The sequence below is a fragment of the Nothoprocta perdicaria genome, unplaced genomic scaffold (assembly GCF_003342845.1).
Source record: "Nothoprocta perdicaria isolate Ctin4 unplaced genomic scaffold, notPer1 scaffold_214, whole genome shotgun sequence".
Taxonomy (NCBI): Eukaryota; Metazoa; Chordata; class Aves; order Tinamiformes; family Tinamidae; genus Nothoprocta; species Nothoprocta perdicaria.
In genome coordinates, this window is record NW_020455360.1 from 1,017,795 (window position 1) to 1,041,805 (window position 24,011).

Consider the following 24,011-nt stretch of genomic DNA (forward strand, 5'->3'; position numbering starts at 1 on the left):
TTCATTCGAATAAACTATTTTACCAGACATAATGAATGCAATAAATTTTAATCTACAGCCATAAACTATAGCGATGAAATGAGCTATAAGGCAGYAGGTTAAACATTATTGTTTACTAATGTTGAAATCAGAAGAAAAAAAACATGCCTTACAACAGTTATTCTCTGATACCTCCTTTATAGGGAGAGACATGTTTGAAGAGGAACAGACATGTCACCAGTGTCACCAGCTCCMGAAACCAGTGCGCGGCACCTTCGGAGCGACCCCGTCACACGCCGCTTCCCTCTGCGGCGTTGGGAAAGGCCTAACAGCACAACACAGGGCGTTGAAAAAGGCATTACACAGGGCAGGAATAAATCAGCAATTTCAGTCCTGCAAATCTGATTCCATACTTGAAAATGACCCACGCAGAGAGGATTAAAAGCAGAAAAAAGCACCGTTAAAAGCAACTAGGAACAAAAGCAGAAACGAAATTTAACAGAATCTCTGTGTTACCTTTTATCTTTACGTTCAGGGTGGCTTTTGTGGCTAATTTGCTTAGTTTCCTCATGAGAGCCCACCGTGAGGACCTATGTGCTTGGTGGGCAGCATGAACACGCAATCAGCTGCTTAGTGCCCCAAGSAAGGGGCATCCCCAGCCCCAGGGCCCCTTCCCGCTCCGGGTTTCCCTCCAGCTCCTGCTGTCTCCCAGCTGCTAATGGAGAGGCTGCCGATGGTACTGGAGCATTGCAAGGTTGAAATGCAGCCAGCACTCATTCCCTGGGGCAGGACACGGCCAAAACCATCAAACTGAAGCACTGTAAACAAGCTCCTTCAAAGCTGGGAAGAGAAAGGGAATCAGCGACGCTTTCTGTTTCCAGAAACAGTACTCAACTTCTTTCTTCAGCTCTTCTTTTGAGATATAAACGCTCTCCTCAAATGAGCTGATTGCCAGTCAGAAAACTGCTGCTCACACTTGACAATCCTGAAGATCCAGAGCTTTTCCTCTCCAGAGGGAACGTGCTGCAGAGCGCCCAGCTCCTTCGGCCAGTGTGACTCAGTGGCCACGGCAGGGATCAGCGTTGCAGGGAGCTCGTGCTCTGCCCTGCACGTCTAGARGATGTGGGCTCACATTTGGCTTACTAATGCCCGGTAATAATGAGGGGCATTAAYTGCATGGTGCAACCACAGGGATCTATCCCAAGTGCCAGGGAAATGGTGCCACTGCAGACATATCAGGTAACACTACTGTATTTCTTTTACTCTCAAGAAGAAGTTAAGTACAACTATTGAATTTCTTCTTTCCATTTTTWAAAAAAAGAAGAAAGAAAATGGGGCTCTTAAGTCTTCTCTGTAAAACAAGCCTCTCAAGCCTTTCCCCACTAGTGACTTTTGGCCCCTGCATTGCTTGAGACAAGTATATCACACAAGTGAGGTTCCCAGTGAAGTAGGTCTGCTCTGCTCTGYAGACGTTTCTCTCAAGGCCTCCTAGAATATTTTCCCTACAGAAAAAATACAATATTTTTAATCCTTGCTTTCAGGTGCCATTTAATGGTCAAGAGCAGTGAAGAGAAAATGGAAGGGAACAGAGGGCAACCRCATTTCTTGGCGCGCACCTTGGGTACAGAGCACAGCTCCACGTGCCATTTCCACTCCTGCTTTYCTGCCTTTTCCAAAGGCACCTCGGTGCCAATGAGGCGCATCCCGCGCCGGCTCCGGCTCCCTCACGGCGATCACCCAGAGCGCGGCACCGCAGCGCCAGCGAGAGCCGGCAGCGGGGAGATGCACGGGGGTCTGGGTCGCTGATGCCCTCTGTTAAATTTGTTCTCCGGGCAGGGAAGACTGGTACATTAACCATGTCTTATTTTCACACTCTTCTTTTCGGAGCAGCCCAGATGAATGGTTATGCATAGAGATAGTCTGAAACACCGAGCAGATGATTTCTGTTAAATCTCAAGTAAGACAAATTAGAAAGGATTTTCAATCGCTGCCTTGGGAYGTGCAGGCGCTGTAGTACATTTCACAAGTAACAGCAGCCTGAAATCCAGTTTTCACCCTTCAGCCAAGGCACCCTTTTGATGACGCATTAAAATTTGAAGACCAAGGAGCTGGGGAGGAAACCAGCAGGAGCTACTGAGAGGTTGCATGCTGAAAGCAGGTAACATCATCACTGATGGCAGCAGCACCGCGCTAAAGAACCRGAGCAGGAGATGAGAGATTTCTCCMTCCTGCCCAGTGCAATGCACTYGAAGCAGARCAGTTTTGTACTAGTCAGTTGTAGATAAGACACCAMGTTAAATCTAGCAACCTGCCTTGTTCAGCAGGGGTTTTTTGGCCAGGTTTGTTGGCAGAATAACTAGGTTGAGGCTATGCAAAAATAATGAAATAAATCCTGCCGCAGGTCTCTGCGAACCCTTGATATGTCATGATCAATAGACACATCAAAATCTCGAAAGGTTCCCGGAATCGCACTGCTCGCTATGCCCTTTCATTTCCTGGCACACGCTTTATTTTTTACAGGCTAAAAATACTGGTTCAGAAAAGAAGTTAGGAGGAACTGCCAAACTGATTTAGAAACTCATCTGATTTTTTTTTTTGAAGTTCAATTTCCAAAGATAGTTCCCTTTGAAGAATGTGTTTCAAAACCCCTTGTAATTATTACATCTAAAGATTGTCGTTTTTCAGGCTGTTTGGATGCATTTGATGCATTATCCCACAATAATTTGGGCACATTTCCTCTGTTTTCTTGTAGATGCATGCATGGGATTATTACACCACATTTCAGCATCACTACTGTTACTAACCCACTCACACCAGAGCCTACGAGACTGCTTTCTTTTTTTAAACTGACAACTAAGTTGTGAACCTTAGGTTTTCAGGAGTTGTGCATCAGATGGCTCCAACATTGGTATCTTATCAGCCTGGCAAACTGAGCTAAAGCACAAGTGAAAACCATTACTTTCATTTAATATGACTGCCGTATTATTAGGGGATAACTAATGCTGCAAGTATAGAAGWTGAACTGAAAAGTAAACTGGTGGTGCTGTCTCTTCCACTTCACCTTTTCAAACTGTGAAAGTGATTCTAAAAATTACTGTGCCCAAAAGTTTCAGAAGAGATTACCACTYGCTTAACCACTACCTAAAATAAAGAACAATCAAGAATAGTAGTAGCTGAGGGACTAAAAGTCACTTAACTAGTGCCTTCTTTAAAAAGCCACATGCATTATGTGTGTGGTTTGTGTAYTGCAGTAGTTGAGAGGAAACTATTGCATATATTTTACATAAATTTATACACACATCTATATGCACACTATATAAAACGGAAGAGCTTATAATCATGAAATATTCTGGTATATTTCAGAGATCCTTAAATTAATACACAAAATATATACATCACAGGCTACAAGCAAAGCAAGTGTGACCAGATAAAAGAGGACTCCAGATTAAGAAGACACCATCTACTAAAACTCCACGCTGGCAGCGAATCCATGGAAAATTACTTTAGACAACCAGCTGATTCCAACGAAAGATACAAATCTGCTAACTGCCTGGAAGATGCTGTTACAGAAATAGTCCATGAGGATAGGGGAGTTGGGAACAACGCGCTCAAGTCCAGCTGCACACATCTGGATACCTGCTGTGATTGCCTCCACGTGGCAGGATGGGGCTTTGCCTACAGCAAGGGGCTCGCGCCGGCTCCCGCTGCTGCCGGAGCACTGGCTCTGCCCATGGATGGGGAAATCRGCAATCCTGGTGCTGAGGCTGCCGGAAGGCTCCTTTCTGGGGAGTATTTACTGAAATAGATTCATGTAGACTTACATTCCACTTACAATGTGCCATTAAATAATTTCCAACACAAAAAAATAAATTCAGCTCAAACACTATAAACCTTTAACAAATGCAGTAACATTAGAGCACACGCCCCACAAGTTCTTTTCTTTTTTTAAGTGGAGGAGAGGAAAGGTCATTATGTTATAACAAATTTAAACTCAGTTACCCAATTCTGAAACCTTCTCCAGCTTTGATAATGGGCAAAACGTATCCTCGTCCACCCCACTTATTCTCCTCCTCCTATAATCTTTCTTATTTCTCATCCACCTTTGATGCTCAAATGCTAAATCCGATTCAAATCCTTAACGGATGTCAAGTGAATAAACACTGCTWTTAACAGATGCTGCTTTCCACTTGCTTTCAGAAATGGCTGCATTACACTTTCCGTATTTCATACACAATTAGACATTCACAGGACGCCGTATTCCTGGGCGATAATGCACAGCCAAAGTGGAAGCTAAAACATGTTTTTGCATTAATAGGAGGGTGCAAGTGGTTTGCAGAGCGCACTCTAGGGCCATTCAATCGCTCAACACGGTGTCAGCATTTCAAGCAGAAGGCATTTAACACTGTTTCTTGCAGGGTCAAGCTATAAATGCAGGGTATCAAGTATTTATGCAGGGTTTCAGGTATTTATGCAATGCAGCTAGAAGATTTCTATCCAGTAATTTTCTATGACTTAAATGTAAATGTTGTATGAGAAACGTATTAAGTGTTAAACACAAGCCTTGCATGAGAAAAGTAGGGAAAACAGCCCTGCTTTCTGTGTTTTGTCATCTCCAACCACCGCTGCCCACCCGCCCGAAGGAGTCTACAGCTCCTATCAATCTGCCATCAAACTAATAGAGAGCAAATGTAACTTCAAAGAAATGATGGGTACTTTATTACGCGCATTCACGAGGAGACAGCCATGAAGCATTGCCTTGTTAAATGTTATAAAAGTTCTTATAAATATTCATRCACGGCATTTGTACTCTAAGCATTTGATCAGTTCCTTACAAAAAGGCGGAATGGRGAGGAGGAAAGAGGAAGAAATGACTGTTCCCTCCATTCCACAGAGTCCAAGACAACCACAGAGACGATCTGAGCACAAATATGGGAGCACCAGAAACCCACAAAGAGGAGAACATTTTTCAGGTGGCCCTTTCTGATGTTGTCTTTTTTTTAATTATTACATCCGAGGCTTTAAATAGCTTCATAGTACTTAAAATAGCTTGATAGTAATAAACTAATGATCTTAAAATTTGAATTTCTGTTCAACTCTCAATTGAAAAATGAAGTCTATGGACGGGTTGTCTCTGGGATCACTTGCACGAAGGCAGGTTTAGCTGCTTGTGCTTCTCTGCATCTCCCCAACGCCCTTGTCGACAGCAAAGCGAAYGGCAGAGCCACAAAAACAAACCCAGCCTAGCCTTCCTGTGGCTCAAACAGCAAGGGCAGCCTTTAAACCCCGCCAGCTCCCCTCGCAAACACCGTGTTTCTAGGGCGAGCCCGGCACGCAGCATCTTGCTTGCTCCCGATTAAGCCTCTGTAACTTCAAGTCTATCGCTGGCGCTGTGAACTAACAGAGACGACTGTAATRCGGGGCTAGTGATAGGAAAGCCTGCTCAGAAAAATGATTCTGCAAAACAGCGTTAAATAAAATTATAAACCTAATACAAGGCTAAATACACAGAGCAATAAGAAAGCACCAAAGGGCAAGGAGGGCAAGGAGAGCAGCTCGGCCTCTGAGCCAGCCCAAGCAAATGGGCACTTCCCTCTGATGCACAGTTTGCAATAGAGGAGCTGCATGTTTTGCCCTAGCCGTGCATGCTGCTACCTCGAACTCCCTGGGTGGATTTTCCAGATATGTGCCCTGCACGTGCCTCCTGCTGGAGATGCAGCTATAGGATCTCCAGCTGCATCGCTCTCCAGCACAGGCTCACCTCAGCAGAGTTATTCCAGACACACACGCCAGCCCAGAAACGCAGAGCAAAACCAGAAGCGCACGGATRCCTTTTGCTTCCCTTGGGAAACCTGCCTTTTACTTTTCTTTTTTTTTTTTTGGTTTAATCACTTCCACTACCTCCTGTTTGATTTGCTTCACCGTTTTGACTGGAACAACAATAGCTAGCATATAATAGAAACACATTTTTCCACAGGTTGCTTCTAATTGCATTAAATCTCAAGYGAGATAAAAACACTAAAATAAGAAACAACAATTGCAATAAAGTCTCAGATAACAACCTGCCAGGCGTTCCGAGGTGACTGTTAAAACGAGGCGTTAGGTGTTAGAGCAGACTCTGCTTGGGTTTTGGCACGACAGCCCTTTCGGGGCGCTCTGCCACCGCGGCCACAGGCACAGCAGYCGCTGCAAGGCGACACTCACCTCTGGGCACCTGCAGAAGGCTGCCCCYGTGCTCAAGAGGGGACTCACGAGCAGGTAACGCGAACTGCAAGGCACCTGCTGCCACGTGTGCCGCATGGGAGCCAGTCCCGTGCAGGAGCTGCTGCCTCCTGCACTGCGCAGGACGCGCCTTTTGAAGAACTTCTGGGTTTTGCCGTGGTACCTSAGGTCTCTCTTAATGGGTTTGGAAAATATAAAAAAACACAGAAGTTAAAACACAGTAAATGAAGGCTGCACTTATGCAAYCTATGAAGCTTGTCATGGTCCCATAGTTTTTATTCCATGTTACGCACCCAGCACCTGGCTCTGCACCCATGATTGGTGCCTCTGCCACCCTACAGCAAGTTCTCCTCTAGGAACTAAAATGGAAGAAACAGGATTTATGGCAGGGAGGAAGGGAAGTCAATTACAGCTTACACCTGCTTTGGTCAAGTGCTAGAGCAAGCCAAAGGGAAGGTGTTGCCCTTGGGAAGGAAGGAGAAGAGGACACTTCACCAACCCCTTTATCACAGCTGGTTACTAGACTGACTTAGCAGGAACATCAGCCCATGAATAGCTGAGTCTACACTGTGATTTACTAGTGAAAACCATGCAGAGCTGGATGGCTAGAGCCCAAACTGCTGCCTGCATATGTAAGATGCATGTGCAGACCTTGTATCAGTTACTTAWGTGTTCAGCTGCTTTTCCAAAGTCATCACAATACAGTTTCACGGAAATTATCTAAATACTCTGAGGATTAAGGGACTTATTTTCAGTCAATAAACAGAATCTATGATTATAAAATCTATGCTTAGAGAATATAAACTTTCATAGCAGCAGCTCAGTAAACAAGACATTCTTGTCTACAGAGCAAAACATACATTAACGCTCTATTAAGATGTAATTAAGTACACAGAACAAAATTGAAAAAGTTAATTTCAATTCACCGAATAARTTTTGCCTCGTGTTTGCATTCTGCACTTCAGACTTGCAACTGGAAAAGGTCACTCGTGCACAAACTGCCACGTGTGCCCCGTGAGCGCRGCGAGGGCGCTGCAGGACGGCTGCTCGCAGGCAGCAAGTTGAGCAAGGAAGGAGCTCTGAGACCGTATTGCAAAGGCACTTTCTAAATGCAGCTCACACCTGCACTGCCGCCGCTGGACACGCGGGTCTGAGCGCATCCGCACCCGAGAGGGGACGGCACGCTCATATGAAGGTCATCAGCATCAGGAAAGTGCAACTCATTACCTAGGAATTTAATTTGCATTCAGTAAATGAGGGAGATTTTCACTGGTACATCGTCCTGTATCAGTTACTACTTCTGTTTCACATAGTCTCATTTGGAGCAACAAGCACCAAATCTTCAACACTGCAAGGAACAACAAGGTCGTAGGACTGTAGCTATACTGGTGTCGGGGGCGACTGTCCCTATGTTGGACTCTGCACCCCAAGAAGCAGCGGTCAGCAGGGATCCCAGCAGATGCACAGCCGCACGTTTCATGTAGGTGAGACTGCTGAGGTCCAACTGACCTTCTCCAGGTGCCATCACAGCTCCAGGAGAAGCAGGGGTCAGCAGGGCAGTGCGAGCACTTGGGCAGCAAGGACACAGAGGGGCAGTTACCTGAACCGAGTGGAGAGGCTTCCTGGCACGTGCAGGGCTGCATTCTGTGGCTACTGTGACACCAACGTGTCACGGCGGATCCATGACACYTGGACGCATGGTTTGCCACCCTAAAGCCTTCCTGTACCAGCTCTTGGTGGGAGCAGAAATTACATAGGGCAAATCTGGGGTTTTATAGAACCCTCTGTGCTTTCCTAAAGACCCCCTTTCCTCCTCACGCATTGAATTAACACGTTTTCAYTGCAACTCCAATTTTTGAGACTTACGATGCCTACTTGCTGGGGAGAGCTCTAAGCTGTAAGTAAATCATCTACACAGTCTCTCTTTCCCCATTTACTCTTCTAATTCTTTGCGATGCRAGTGATTTTCTCTTCCAGGGAAGGAGGACAAGAGAAATCCATTGATGCCACCAATATAAAATCCAGGTCTTGGAAGCCTGGACCAATCCAGCGCTAATTGCAGGCAGCTGGAGCCCATGCTCTGTGCCCTGATGCTCCCACCATTAAGCAAATGGGGAACGTGACAAGCCATGGCCACTGCCGAGCTCTGCACCCACCGCCAAGTGGAGCCCAATGGATATTTTCAGTTAAAAGCCCTGGAGATGATTCGGTGACACGCAGACATATGATTACGTTTGGATTATGTTTTAATCTATGGGCTCGGTGCTGCTTTATTTAGCTGCGGGARAAAAAAATCTTCTGCATTAATAAGGCTAAGCTAATAAATTCATGATTAATTTCATGTCTCTAATATTCATCTAGCCTAACCGCCCAAATTTATATACACTGAAGTCACAATAATGTTTTGATAGACTATAAATCAAAATATTCAAGTAGGTGTTGCTGTACTAATACAGGCTTATTTCTCAAAGAACACCGGTTTTAAATGCATGGTTCTGTGTTTCTTCCTAAGGAACCTTTATGTGCATGATGAAACCAAACAGGACCATGCCAGAAGTCAAAAACATCGATTTGACTGTTCATATATGGAAATCATTATAAAAATAACAGAGGAAGTGCTCAAGAAATCCGAAGTGTTTGCAAGGTAAAAAAGTGGTAGTGCAGCCCTTCTGCTTGTGGTCAAATGCCTTTTTATGCTTAGACACTGGGATGGTATTTGCAGCAAAACAGAGAAGTGAAAGAAGATGATGATACCGATGAGATAGAGCAGCCTTCYCCAATTCTATTTTCAGCTGTCCTCTCTCCAGAAATATGAGCTTTTAGAAAGATTAATTCCCTCTGAGTTCTGTTTCTCCCTGCACATTGAATTAGCGCTGCACTGATCAGGGAAAACATTCAGTCAGTGCTTTTTATTGAGTGGTAGCTCCTGAAACTTTCGTTGCTAATCTCGAACTTGAGAAATCCATCGTGAAAAACGGAAGCATTTTAACCTGATAAAGTGATGGCAAAAAACTTGGAACAGCAGCAGACTGTAGAAAAAGCTGGTGAAACAACAGTGCAATAGGAAGCACACAGCTAATCAATATTTGCTGGACCGTGGGTAGGACGCTAAGGAAAAAAGCCATCCCATCCCACCGCTCATACTTGTCATGTTTTAAAACCTTCTAGGTGAGGGGATAAGAATCTGAAGAATTTAGAATAGGTATTCTTATTTTCTAATTTATTTACCCTCATGTCTTATCTAGCATTGAAAACAAATAATTCCAGTTATGTTTAAACACAGGCTAACACAGTCCTTCAGCAGGAGAAGTATGAATTTGGTTAAATATTTTCTGAATGCCACGGTAACTCATACCGCAGAGCGCCAACCACAGCAGCTTAAGTTAAACTGTAACTCGCAGTTTCTCCCTGAAGAATATACAGAATTTTTGTTACCAGAAATGGAAAGCAATTGATTAAAACTGAAAGCTTTGCAAAACATAGATTAGCTATTGTRTAGGAAATGATATACGACACACTGCTGAAAGAAGGCAAGCAATGTCTTTCTGGAATGATTTTCAACTAGATGAAAGCCYGTACCTACTCATTGCTGAATGAATTTATCTGCTTAAAATTTGTATATTCATCTGCTTAAAATACACACGATCAAAYGTTCATATTTAAGACAGAGATGATTACGCTGCTCTGTATCATGCTGTTCTGGAAAGCATTTTCAGAAATTCCTCTGCAGAAGGAATTGAGGAAATTCCCATTCAAATGGAAGAGCTGCTGAAATCCCGAAGGAGCCCTCAGCTCAGAGCCCAGCGCAGGGCTGGATTTCGCCGTGGCCCTGAAGGGTGGTGAGGGGGTACCCCAACAAAACTTCCCCTTATTGCAACTGCATCAGCAATCATCCACCAATGCAATAAGAAAATGATTATTTAAACAAAACCACTCTTGCTTACAGTAGACTCAGAAGGGAAGCGTACCCTTTTCTATCTTAGAAATCAGTCATTCTCTTAATTAGCAGAATCTCTTAATTAGCAGAATCTGAAATATTTGTTTGAACTTGCTGTTTAGAATGGGAAAGCATTTCTTGCCAAGATGCATCTCACAGGCACCAAGCAAGCACTTAATCAAAGAAATAACAAAACAAAACATACCAGTTTCATATGATGGAAACTAAGGGAGGGTGAATTAGCTCCTGTGCGGCAGCCCAAGAGCTGTGACGAAAACACGGGGACCTGCTCAAAACAGAGCAGTGCTCGTTCGGGACTTCAAAAGGTTCATGAGCTGATTTTTCCCCTTTGCTGGTCCTGCCTATTTTGAAGTTTCCAGGGAGTGTCATCACATCACCAGGAATTCAATGCACACACCAACAGCAATATCTCTTTATCATGTGAGCTGACAAGGACAGTATTTACAGCATATCTGTGATGGGACAGATTTCGTAAGTAAGCAAAAATGAAAATGGAGACTGTAAGGCAGCTAGTGAAAAATGGACTTGTCTGTTGGAGAGCAATTAGTTTTAGGAACATTTATTAAATATTTCTATCTTACTGTTGCCTCATCTGTCAGTGTTTCCATTTTGAATCATCATAATCTTCAGTCATTTAAACCTCAGCTGAAAAAGCCTMGCTGGACCTGAGAAAGTAGCAAGCCTGGACATAGGGAAAGAACAATCTCCTTGTAAAAGGAGCCCAAATCCATCCTGAATTTACATTTACTTCTGAGATTAACATCTTTGCTTTGTGTACATGTTATCCATGCTAAAATGTTTAGCACCCTATCTTTTCTTAGTATAGCAATAGGTAATTCTCTGGCTCTTAGTACAAGAAGGAATACAGCTCACCTATTTGGGGAAAAAAAACACATAAAATAAGCTCGTCTTCCACACCATCTCAAATATTCTTTTCTGTAAATATTCCTCTGCCTTACACCAAGTTTTCACTATTATCAGGAGTGCCTGTGCAGTGAACATTTTTTCAAACAACAGTACAAAATCACTAACTGGAGAGTCGAAGTCGGAGTGTTTCAGGCACGCACGAAGGAAACACTCTATAGGAATGATTTTATGATTATTATCTCAAAAATACATTTAAAGCCCGTGCTCCTCCTCCTCCTACACAGGTACTTAGCTCTATCCATAGCATAAAGCAATCCTATCAGCCTGCTTCGGTGCCAGTATTTTATGTTCCTTCCTTGCTCTGTGAGCCAAGTCAAAGAGAGGGAACAAAGGCAGGGCTTGTTCGCGGGGAGAAAGGAGCTCTGGAGCAATCAGGGGGCTGTTTCCTTTCACACAGGCGCGGGCAGCATCTGATACGAAGACTTAACCTATGCAAACACGCGCTTCGCTTATTATCTTCCCCATGGAAAAGCACCCCCAGACAAAAATATGTGCGTGCTGCGTGTGGGAAAGGAGGTTGCTAATCCTGCTTTCTGGAATTTTCTCTCCCCGTGTGGCTCGAGGATGGGACGGCCTTCGGGGCAGAGGGCGCTGAGCTGCTCACAGCCTGCCTTTGTTTGGCGAAGGAGGTCATTTCCTCTCCGTGGATTCTTTCCCCTTATTCTGCTCTTCCTTCCTGATGATAAATCCACTCTTTTTTTTTCATTATTATTCTAACCAACTGAACATTAATTTTAGAAATTTTATCGCTCGCTTAGATTTCACTCGGTGAGTCAAATGGAAAAAATGTGTTCCGAGGCTGGGCGAGATCCGTCGCGGGCGAGGTCCCCGCGCCAGGAGCACCCTCCCAGGCTCCAGCCCCACAGCTGCCATGGGGCCGGGGCCGCTCCACGCGGCCGCCCCACAGGCGGTGAGCCCGGCCCCACGGCAGCTGCCCCTTCCCAGGCCTCCTCCCTGGCTTCCGCAGACCCAACCAACCTCCYGGTGTCCGTCCAACCGTCGCCATGGGCTAGGGCCACCCAGCACACGGTCATTCCCGCTCTCATTCCCGCTCCGGCACCACCAATAGTCACTTTCGCCGGCTAAATAACCATTATTTGAACGCAGAAACAATGATGGGAAAYGGCTGCCTCTGTGGAAACCTTTAGCCCTGATGCAATTATAATTAGTGCTACTTTGACAAACGTTGGATGCCTGAAGAAAAGGTGTTTTTTTTCTGCCAGGCAACAAGGTACAAGGTGACAAACAAAGGATCTCCTTTCAATCTGCTATGGATTTTTACTCTGAAATGATGGCAATTGTTGGCTATTTATATCCTCACCTAACTTGCTGAATACGGCGTGCTGTGACAGCACGTTTTCCTTGGTGAGGGCGAGCTTGTGCTCAGCGCTGCCTTTTAACTCGTCCTGCTCACATCTGCAGTCTCGCTAGAGTCTTCTAGAACCCTGAAAGCACATGGAAGTGCCCCAGTTCCACAGCTCTGTCCAAACTGAGGCATGAGAACCAAAATGGTCTCGTCCTCTTGTTCTCCTTAGGCTCGTCAGTAAATGAGGTGTGCTAATAATAGGCACAAAGTCAAAAAGGAGGGACAAACGTGACAGAAAATGACAGACATCGTGTTTAGCATTCCTTTCTGAGCTTCACTTGGCACCACTGCAGATGAGTGGGATCTGCAGGCCCTCCCTATCCTCCAGCACAGTAAGAGAAACAAATAATACAACACATTCTAGAGGCAAGGAACCTTTAAAGGTGGGAAACCCCTAAGGGAACAAGGCATCGGTCAAATATTCAGCAGTAAATCATGTGGATTTCCAATGGGAGCGTTATGCCAATGCGGAACCTCTCCTAAATCCTTACCGCTCCCTTCCTAGAACCTCCCCTCCAAATTATTCTCTAGCAGCACTGACAGCTCCCTGCCAAAGAGTTAACACAGTCTATAACATAGGTGGACTAAATACCTTAGAGTTTCCTTCCCTGCCCAGGCCAAATAWCTGTAAGGTTCGGAAATGYTGTCYTTGTTTGTCYATGAAATCAGAATAAGACAACAACCAGATCTGCCCTCCTTCCCYTCTCCTCCCTCCCTCCTTCTCCACCTCAAATAAAGGAGATGAGTGCAAGGAGGAACCTTTGTAAAATCCTGAAAATCTGCATTCTTTGAATCTTTGAAATTCTGGCCGCATATGTGTGTGAGTATATTTTATATATTCATATATATATAGCCCCACATACATACAGATTCCTTCTTTGCTAATGCATGGCAAATGAAATCCACRTGCAGATATATCACTCTTGATAGACTCAGCTGTGCAGTTGGTTTCCATTAGCATAACCAACCTGATGGAAATCCCACCGTACACGAGGCTCAGCGCAGCTCTTGGAACTGCTATACTCAACTCCTTGACTCTTYGCTCCCAAGACAGTGAAAACAAAACATTGTCTTGAAGTACTAAATATGAGCTATTTTTTATGTGCTTTTATTTAAGCCTTTTATTTTTAGTCATTGTTTAAATGCCACCCATTTTAACAAAGGCAGAGTTACTGCAGCTTGAGAGCGGTTTGATGACTCTCAATGAGAGCTACATTAACAAGCAAGTCCTCGAGTCATGTATTTACATTTTACACTAAGCAGATTATATTTACACTAAGCAGCTAATATAATCATAGATGGCTAATGGACAGTCAGCAATAGGAAAGGCAGATATCACATGCTTTAAAGAACCACAAAGTATTTTTTGCTTATTGAATTGCCTAAAATTATTTCATTATAACTAAAACCATGGAGAAGCTGAGGTCTTCTCACCTTTAAGTATTGCATTTTTGTATTTCTGAGGAGCACATGGTCATGATGACAACATTGTACAGTTCTCCAGTATAACTGAGGTGCATTTCAGGTGTTTCTTGTTATGTTTTAGAAGTTGTATAAGTTCCTTGACATGCAACTACAAGCAGGTGCAGAGATGCTTCTACAGTTTAGTCAGAATTGTAGTTTTCCCTAACATCTGGCAGGAGGCCATTCACTAACACAGCCGTAACAAAAATCTAACCTCATTTTTCAACCATGAGGAGATAGGAAGAACCCTCAGGAAGAAATTTCTTTAAATTACAACGCAGTACATCAGATACTAAAAGTCTAAGATTCCAGCTGCTTGCTAATAAATGAAACTCACAGAATTACAGATTCATCCAATGTTTAGCTCTTGTAAAATTACTCTGTTTAAATACTGGTAGTGTAAGAACAAAATCCTCTATAATCCATACAAGCTAAGGAAGTKGTATTAGGGAAATGAAGAGATATCAGAAAAAAATATTTACCGCTTAAGTTTGAGGCATTTCATCTATTCATCTGGGTTGGCTTTGCAAAACCTTCTGCAGCAGCTGGCACTAAGCCCCTTTGAAACTTCCAAGAACTTCCGATTTCTCCAGGCAGACTTGCTTCACCCCCTTCTCTTCATGGCTACAGACTTGGACAACATTTTCTGCAAAAGAAAAGAGATTATGTTACTCCAAACAAATTTCAAATACTCTTTATTGTTCGTTTGCCTTCTGTCATGCCCACTAGATTTCTTAAGTGCTACAAAAGTCACCTAGAGACTTCAGCTGAATCTGATTTGGAATTCACTGCTCTTCATGAGGCAGAAAATCTGAGCAGAGTTTAGATAGACTTACATAAGCACAGCACGGATTTACCAAATGATCAAGATGAGAAGTAACTCTTTGGCAGAATTACTGCTTTACAGTTTCCTGCAAGTGCTCAGCATGCCCCTCTGCCTTYTATTTAAATGCACGTAAGCATCTCTTTCATCAGAAGACAGAGATTTTTTCCTTCAACAATTCAGTCCTAAAAACTACAAACACAAACATAGCTAGAACACTTGGTCTTGAAATATATATATTTAAAAGTAAATATATATATTTAGCTTTTCCTTTTGTAATTCTTTTTAAAGTTGACAAACATGACACCCAAGGTCAAGAATGGCAAAGCTTTTAGTTAAGAAGCACCATACACCMACCCAGGAGTGTTACTGAGATGACAACCGGTCAATACAGTATTTACCCGTGAAGGAGATAAGGAGAGACCATCTTTGTCCTTTACTATTTTCAAGCCTTTCTTTGATTTTCTAACACTTGACAGCACTTTTTAATTTGCACTCTCCACACCTGAATCCTGCGAGTCAGGCTGCACTGAGGCTGCACTCGCTGCATATTAAGATGCTTTTCCCCACTTTAGTTTTCTTTTCTGAACCCCAGRAAAGTAGCAATATGCTTCATTTTGTCTGCTAACTCTATATGCCAAGTCCGAGCTTTGTGACAAAATCACCAGTTGCAGAGTACCTGCTGAACAGAGGACTCACAAAACTTGGCTTAGTAACATGACAAGTGACCTTAAAATTTAAAAAATAAAGTCTATCTACAACTTCCTAAACAAAATGCAAAGAATGAATTAAGAAAAAAGAGGAAGAAAACCACCTAGATATACTACATGCTTGGCAAGAATAAAAGCACGTGGGTTTATGTTAACAATGTTGGCATATAAGSCCTTTATGGTGGTTAGCCCCTCATTCCAATAAAGTTCTCTTGAAAAAATAACCTTTACCTTAACCCAGGATACTTGAGCTCTCCAAGGCATTCCTGCTACAGACACATTTGCCATTTTTCAGACAGAATCCAGGATGTCCCCCCAAAACTCCTGGAGGTCTTTAGCCCCTGCTGAAACACTGCTGCCGAGCGGGGTTTGCTTTGTTCTGCCTCCTTTCGTTTGGCATTCTACTGCTGTGACTCAAGTATGAACATATTTGTGGATGACAAAATCGGAGGAAAAGAAGTTAACATGAACCTCTGAGAAAATGTTGTTGTTATTGAAGTCCTSGGTAGCAGGGAACAAGGTGTTTTACTGCCTCTATTGTCAGATGGAAAGTGCAGCCTGAGGAGCACACATGGCCTGAATGAGAGCAGGGCAGGGGAATGCAAGAAGWACATGAGCAGCATAAGGAAAACACCAGAGCTGAGTATTATATTATTTGGGGGATTATTATTAGGGGACATATTTGAAAGGGCGATATTGAGATAGGTGACCATGCCCAGGATGAGATGAGTAAGAGCTGTGATGAAAAAAACACATTATATGCCCAAAGACAAGATGTTACAGACTAGCTAAGAACTTCATCTGTATGGAAAAGATTTACTATTCTCCTCTAGGTGAATTAGAGGATTAGCAGCACGGAGAACACACTGGATTTGCTTTTGCAGATAAAATTAGCCAGAATTGCCATGTAGAGCATGAGCAGAAAGGAGAAGAGTCCTGCAAAACTTCTAGAAAGAGCAAAGGAGAGCTCACAGTCATTTGAGAACCTTCTTGAGGTGTGAAGTCTGAAAAATAGGGGTATACTAGACACAGTTCTCTGAACTGAGAAAGAACAATCCYGAAAATCAGGGAAATCAGCAAATGCTTTGCGGCACGGAGCAGACACACTGAGCAAATATTTAAAAACTCTCTCAATGAGGTGACGTGAATAATTTTTCCTGGGTAGAAAAACAAGGGATTAGGCAGTGTGCTTGGATTGCTCCCATCTTTACTATTACCTTTACTGGAGCTAGAGTAAAACAATCCTGCTTAGGTTTCTAAGTGCATTACAGCTTCTAATGCAGATGGGCTGAAACCTTTTAACAAAACACCAACATTTGCAGCCATTTTCTAATTTCAGTTGCATAGAGTCATTTTCACTTATGCCAAAAGCTCTGCAAGCTTCACACCTCCTTACAACCTGCGTGCAGGGATCCTGCACAAGTGATACCTGCTGCCTGCGTGAGGGAGCCCACGGAAATCCCAGGCCATGGTTTGAGAAATATTTCTGCTGTTACTGTTGCTACAACCAGACTCCCAGTGAGCTGAGATAGCTTGCAGAGAGCCAAGCTTTGGGCACATGGTCCTATTTTTATTCTAAGAAATATCCTTTGCTTTCAGACAGCTACCGGCTTTGCCAAACTAATAGGATTTTTGGCATCATTCACACTATTTATACACCCAGCACGTTGGTGCCTTGGATACAAAACCTTTTAGAAATACATAATTACAAGATCCTGCAACGCCAGTTTAAACATCTTGCCAGAATCGTTATGCAAGCAATCAGGTATTCCCCCCTGAAATAAGTGACCCAGAAAGCCCYACGAAGAACAGCATCCTCTAACCCTTTTAATAATAGTAATAATAGACTTACTACAGTGCCTCAATACAGGACAGCACTGACAGCCCATCCGGGAACCCATTTACAGCTTGATGGGAATGGCAAGAGCATCCTGGCCGCTGCCACGCTGCGACGCTGTCGGTTCTGCAGGAGGCTTCGGAAACGGGAGGCGGCGTTTGCAGATGGGCTGCGCTGGCARAGAGCAGCCCGGGGTCAGCAGCAGCAGCCACCGCAGCCTGTCATTAAAACACGGGATTTCCTTCCAGCAAATTTCACGGGCCTGCTGCAAACGGTAGCCGGGCGGCCGCGCCGCCAAAGCGGCTGATTCACATGGGGATTGCGAGAGCTGCCTACGCTTGCACGGAGGGGACTCCGGCAGCCGTGGAGCTCAGACTGCTGTAAAACTCAGAGCCCCCCTCCAAAGGCTTCCTCCCTGCCCCTACAAGGGACAGAGACCTAAGAAGGTGAGAAAAAGTAGCAAAAATATTATCAGTAATAAACTGGGGGACTACTGCAAACAGGAGAATTGAAGAAGCACAAATACTTATTATTTATAGCACACGTAATAAGCAGCTGGAAGGAATTTGCTGCTTGCGCCCCAGAATGATAGTATTTTTAAGCATCATTTCTGAAYTTAGGGATGCACTCCATTTCCAGGCAGCAATATTTTTTTCACTTCAAAATTATCTCCTGGGGTAAAGAAATACTCAGAAGAATGAGTAATCCCATCTCAACAGAGATGGAGGAAGGGGACAAAGAGGCCTAACTCAGAACATGGACTGTATCTTCCTTTCTGAGTATGGTTCTATTTTTAATTTTAATTCATAGATATACAGGAAAAAAACTCAGGAGGGAGTTTAAAAGTTACTAAAAAAATAATACGAAATATAGACTGATTATACTGTTCAAAGCAGAACTGAGGCCCAGAGAGAAAGGAAGCACTTAATGGCCTGTTGATGCTTAAGGACTCTCACAGCAAGTGCCTGTTACGTATCTGCTGAAGGACTTGCACAGACTGCAGAGCCACCAGTTAGAAAATGCTTTTGACGCGAGAACACCCAGAAACAACCCAAAGAGTTTAACACCTGTGTCTTCTCCCAACACTCTTGTTCTTTCATGGATGGAAGAAAAGATTTGCAAGGAGAAGGGAGGAAAATAAACAATGCTTTGGACTTGGAAAAGAAGGTGGAAGGAAAAAAAAATCATCATGATAAAATACTGTTAGAAGAAACCACAAAGGATCATCCAGACCCTCTCCTCCCAAGGTCCAAGTTGCATCTATCTTTCAGCAATTCATATTCACTAGTTYTTTCCCCCTCATATTATACATATAATATCATTATATAAGGCGAGAAAGTGAGCGGAAAGGAGACCCAAGATACCACTGGTACCCAGTGGTGCTGATACCCRGCCCGATAACTGAATCTTCCTGGGCAAACTCTTCTAGCTCAAAGGAAACTGGTTGCTCAAAGCTTGGGAGATGGTTTGGAATGCAGCCAAAAGGCTCTTCACAAGCACAGAGGAGGGTTGGGAGCAGCACGCRACAGGAACACGAGGCCATGGCATCTTCTGCTCCTCCTTGCTGCAGCAGCAAAGCCTTCCTACGCACCCGTTCTCTGCAAATCTCCACTTTAATGGTATTTTGTATTTACCAAAGTGTTCCGAGTAGCCAAGCAGGGCCTGGCAGCGCATCCCTCAGGTAACAGCGAGGACACGGGGCCAACGGAGGCAGCAGCACTACAGCAGTGGGAAAATGGGAAGCAACAATACCAGCAAACRAAACCAAGCAAACCAGACACTCCATTGCCTTTCACACAACTTCTCCTTCACAAACTAAACCCAAACCTGCCACGGGATTAGGGTTTGCACTGCAGTTGAGCCCCACCACGGCCACGCTCTCGTGCTCTTGGCCTGGTTGTACTGGGTCCACGTGCACATGCTGCCCAGGTCTGCCCCACTTGCACTTCATCATCTACTGAAAAATCTTGGTTTCACAGCTGGGACAGAAGGTCTTTTACAGGGTCAAAATAATCTCTAGCATCAACAAGGAAACCACATCACACGTGGCGCTGGATGGATTAAATAGGAAGAACATAAATCAGACAATATATATTCTTAATGGAAAGATGAGTGACGGTTTGGGGAATCAAGAATGCTTTTATTGATATATCTTTTTTGACGTAAAGAATAGTGTACTGAAGTATGGCAGGTTGTCACCACAAGGTGCTCTGGATGCCCAGAGGTGGAGGGGAGCAGAAGAAATGCAGGGCAGCAGCTCATGCAGGCGGGCGTGCAGAAGACAAGTGCCCRTGTGCAGAGTTGCAGGGCATCTTTATGCAATTACTGCAAGTATTTGAACACAAAAGTAATAAGATTTAAGCTTTTTATAAACTCCTTTATTAAAGTTCCTCTGATCTAATTATCACTGCAATATCTTTCACAAATCTAAATATATAAATACACTAATACATTCACGTGCACACATATATAAATATATATGCAGAACCATCTCTCAAGACCTTTTTTAAAGGCTGCTAAAGCAGGGGTATCACTTGTGCACATACCACTCATGCCTGGCAAGCTCCATTCATCACTAAGAAAGCCCGTCCAGCTTTGCAGTCCTCTCCTTACTTTTATTAGCCTGCACATTTCACTTCTCAAGCTTAAATCTGGCCACATAACCTTCATAAACCATATGTGTTTGTTTATATGTACATATGCAGTGCCACCATGCATTTTTATCATGAAGGGATAACTTCTGCCTCTAGCATATGGTGGGGCACATCATCACTGAAGAAAAATGGTAAAAACCCTGGTGGTTTTAATTTGTTCTGAGATTTTTCTCCAATCTGTTTCTGAAGAAGCAACTGTTGACTCACAGAAGAAGAACACAACCTTACTTTGGGGGGAATTAACATATACAAAAAACTGAGGCTTCTCCCATTTTTTTCCAAGTACATCTCATAAAACATTTTTAAAAGAATAAAATTGATTTAAGAATAAGCACAAAACCAGTGAGTTTTAATTATCTGAGAAACACTGCCTTTCCCATTTGATTTATACTGCTACAATCATTGCCATCCTTTCTCCCCTGCAAACAAATGCTCTCCATATGTGGTTGCTACCTAAAAAGGGAACAAATCAAACTGTAATCAAATAATACTTGCACRTATTTGTGTGCAAATCTGAGGAATCCAAAAGAAATCTTTTCTTCATAGCCATTTTTTTAAAATTCCCCCAGTTACTTTAATAGCAGAAATAAGTGTCTCCACGTACACAAAACTGAAATGTGTGTAACTTGGTAGACGGTATTTGGGACTTCTGCCTGCTGGTCACATCTCACCACATTTTTGATTCTGTTTCATGCAGTAGAGACCTGTTTTCTGCCTGATTAAATTCTTAATTCCTCATTATATGAAAAAGAGAGGTCTTGAGAAGTTTCTCAAGCACCAAGACTTTGCCAAGACTTCGTTTTTTGCTGTTAGACAGCATTTCAAAACTACCACAAACAATTATAAACTGGTGTATCTTCTGTCCTGAACTATACTATGAAATAGTAGATGAACTAAATGTATTATATGGGCAGAGGCTCAGCAAAAGTGATGTGGAGAAGCCTAAACCCTTATAAGTTAATAGGTCATGCCAGACAGACTCGAAAGGTGCTTCCAGAAGCATTAGAAGCAGCAGAGTCATAGACTATAATTTCATTTATGAATTTGGATTTGCATATAAAATTTACAAGTAGACCTAAAAAGGTTTACAGTAAAAGAAAATCCATACACATTTTCATATATGAAAGAGAGAAAAAAAATTAGATCTGCTCTAGAAAAGAATCCTGGCCAGTCTCAGGGGAAATAATGAAACTAGTCACAAGCCGTGTACGCATAACCAATTAGGAGGAGAAAGATTTCCATTAAAATATTTAACATACTTTTGTTAGCATTTATTTCATTAATTTATTGATCATCTTGATAAAGCAAGATCTTTGAAAGTGAAAGCTGACCAGAAAGCTTTGAAAAAAATAACTCTAAGTTTCTATGACAGATGAGAAAAATGAAAAAAGGAAGCCTTTTGACGAAAAACAGTTAAAAACAAGCCATCTTTGCAGACTAACTTTTATCTTTACAGAACGTATACATTTATAAAGGTAGAAGCTGAAAGTCATTTTAAAGGCGTAGCTCCTTCCAAGCTCACCTGTTGGGCACTGCCCAAGGCTGTACCCTGAAGGCCATGGACRGTAGCTGCTGGTTCCCTCAACTCAACCTTGACTGACCCCTACCACAAACCACCAGCTCATCACAACATCTCTACAAAAATCCTGGTGGATGACCATCCAAAATCCAGGAACTCAGGTGGTGAGAAAAGGCCAAAAATGAAATAAAGYGTCACACCAGCACCGGGTTGCAAAGAGTAAATGATCAGTTGCAAAATCCGACCGCGAGAAAACAAGGAGCAATTGCAAGCTGGGCCTGCTCAGGAGTGACCTGGATGGCCGTGCCAGAAKGGAATCTTGAATTTCAAGTTCACATCTCACCAACTCATTAGCAGAAACTTGAGAGATACTTTGGGGTGACTCTACCAAGGAAAAATTCTCACTGGAATTCATTTCCTCTTGCKAAATAAAGGTCAGCGGAGTCGTTGCCACCCAGCACACGCGGCGCAGCCCAGCTGCATCCGACGGCGCTTCCCGGGTCCCGGGAAAACGGCCTCCCCGGCACAGGCAAACAGAGACCACGACCCGATGAAGATGTATTTAAAGGGGGAAGCTATGGAGAAATGCTTCAGCTGAATTTCCTAAGCGCTGTGCTCAGACCTGCAATCATGACTGAAATGTTAAGGCAGGAGCACGGGCCATTAGTCGGGATTACCTTTCCCTGTGAAGGGTTTCATCAGCTCCGGCATTTCACACGGCTGCTGCTGCGGGTCGGGCTGGCGCAGGAATTCGCTCTGCTCTTTAGGAAAATCATTTTCAAAAGACCACACTAGCGCGTCTGCTGTGGATTGCTGCTATTTGTCAAAGTCTTACTTAAAAGCAAGATGTCAAAAATTGGTTTGGGGATTAAGATAGACAAGACAGCTCAAATGAAGGGGTACTTCCAAGAAAATAAACGGCACTTAAACTCTGCACGTTAGTGACAACWGCCATTCCACGCGGTTCGACTTCTTGCTCAAGTCCCATTTGACCTTGCCACGAGACAGGCAGTAAGATGTAAGAAATTGGAAGCAAGAAATGACAAAAGCAAGTGAGCTGAATTGAGCAGAGGGGCTGAACGCAGAGCCACGCGGCAAGCGCAGCCGGGCGAGCTGCAAGCCCCTGGCACCAGCCCGGGTAAGGGCGATCCCCCCCAGGAACCGGGGCCACCAACAGCAAGAGCTCTGCTTGCACTGGGTCAGGGCTTGCAGCGCTCTTTGATTATAAAATCAAAGTGCTTATATAATCAAAGTTCTTTGATTCTAAAATCAAAGTGAAATTAATTGGATGGCACAAGCAGTGGGTGCCCTGAGACAACACCAAGGGGAAGGAGAGAAATGCCCTGCAGCGAGGATCGGAGGGGCCCAGGAAGGGTCCTGCCACGCTGGCTGCAGGGCATYTCTCTCTCCTGGGGGCACTTGTTCTGACTGCAATTTAAAAATACAAAATACTGATGGAAAACAACTGCAATAAAGAACCACAAGAAGCGCTTAACATTGATGAAATACTATATTAAAAAAAAAAATGAATGAAGCCCTTGCTAAGGGCTAATTATTGCTCAAAATTGCCCGCCCGGCTGCAGCCAGGTGGGGCCGCGGTTCCCAGCTGTGAGCTGGAAAAGGCTGTTCCATGCAGGGAGGTGACAGGCAGGCCGGGAGGGCTGAGCCTTGTTCCTGCAACCAGCCCGGCCAGCTGCAGCACGCGCCAAGCTCCGAAACAGCACAGAGCACCTTCTGAAAACCCACCCTTACCTCCAGCATAGCCCAAGTGTCTTCAGAGGGGAAAATCAAGAACAAGGAAAGGGCAGAGAATGAAGTACAAGCAGATCCTCTTCCTACGAAGATCAGTTTGCAGGATGATCGTTGTAGATGTTCCTTGCAGATCAGTGAAAGATGGTTCCAGAACTATTATAAGACACGGTAAAACGTGAGCTGTCCCATGAAGGGCAGGGATAAATTTCCAAGGTGCTTTTTGAACCTGCGTAGTGCCAGCAAAGGTAGCAGATAATTTCAGGAGCAGAAGTAGGGATTCTGCTGGAGCTTAGAATCAAACTAAAAGGGTTATTTCACACTCGTGTTGATCTAGTAACTCATATGAGAAGAAAAAAATWAAAAAAAAGCACAGAGCAGCTGCAGGTCTAAAATCTCCTGCCAGAGAAAAAATGCTTGCTTGAAACCTTAAGCTAAAGAAAATTGATATGAAGTTAAAACAGAGTAATAAAATATTATCAAAATAGCAAAGAGAAAGGAGCCTCTGAATACCATGCATAGCTGAGAACCCACGCCTTCRAAATGGCCCATGTGGGAATACAGAGAGGCGCTAGCAGGAGAAAGCAGCGAGGGAGGAACAGGGATGCCCAAGTGGAGCCGCGGCGGGACCGGAGCATCCTGACGTGCCGCAGAGCCACCGGCTGCCAGGAATCACCTGCTGCACCAGGGCAGGACCGAGCGATCCCCAGCTCAGGTCGCCACGCATACGACCCCCCTTTGGGCTCAACATCYTACGGGAGCGAAATGCGTTGGGAACCGGTCCCCCCGGCCGCCTCCTCTGCTCC

The 24,011-nt window shown here is 43.9% G+C and overlaps 1 protein-coding gene across 2 annotated transcripts in view; it reads right to left on the reverse strand.

Moving 5' to 3' along the window:
- Nucleotides 1-24,011, reverse strand: part of PEAK1 (pseudopodium enriched atypical kinase 1) — an 80,703-nt gene that overhangs the window by 37,367 nt on the left and 19,325 nt on the right. Inside the window, exons 1-2 of one of the 2 annotated variants that reach the window (XM_026038642.1) lie at nucleotides 17,299-17,359; nucleotides 14,396-14,559 (exon numbers count right to left, since the gene is read on the reverse strand). The gene's annotated coding sequence lies outside the window, so the exon portion shown is untranslated. Of the gene's footprint in view, nucleotides 1-14,395; nucleotides 14,560-17,298; nucleotides 17,360-24,011 lie in introns of those variants that run through there. The other variant, XM_026038641.1, reaches the window with a different exon arrangement.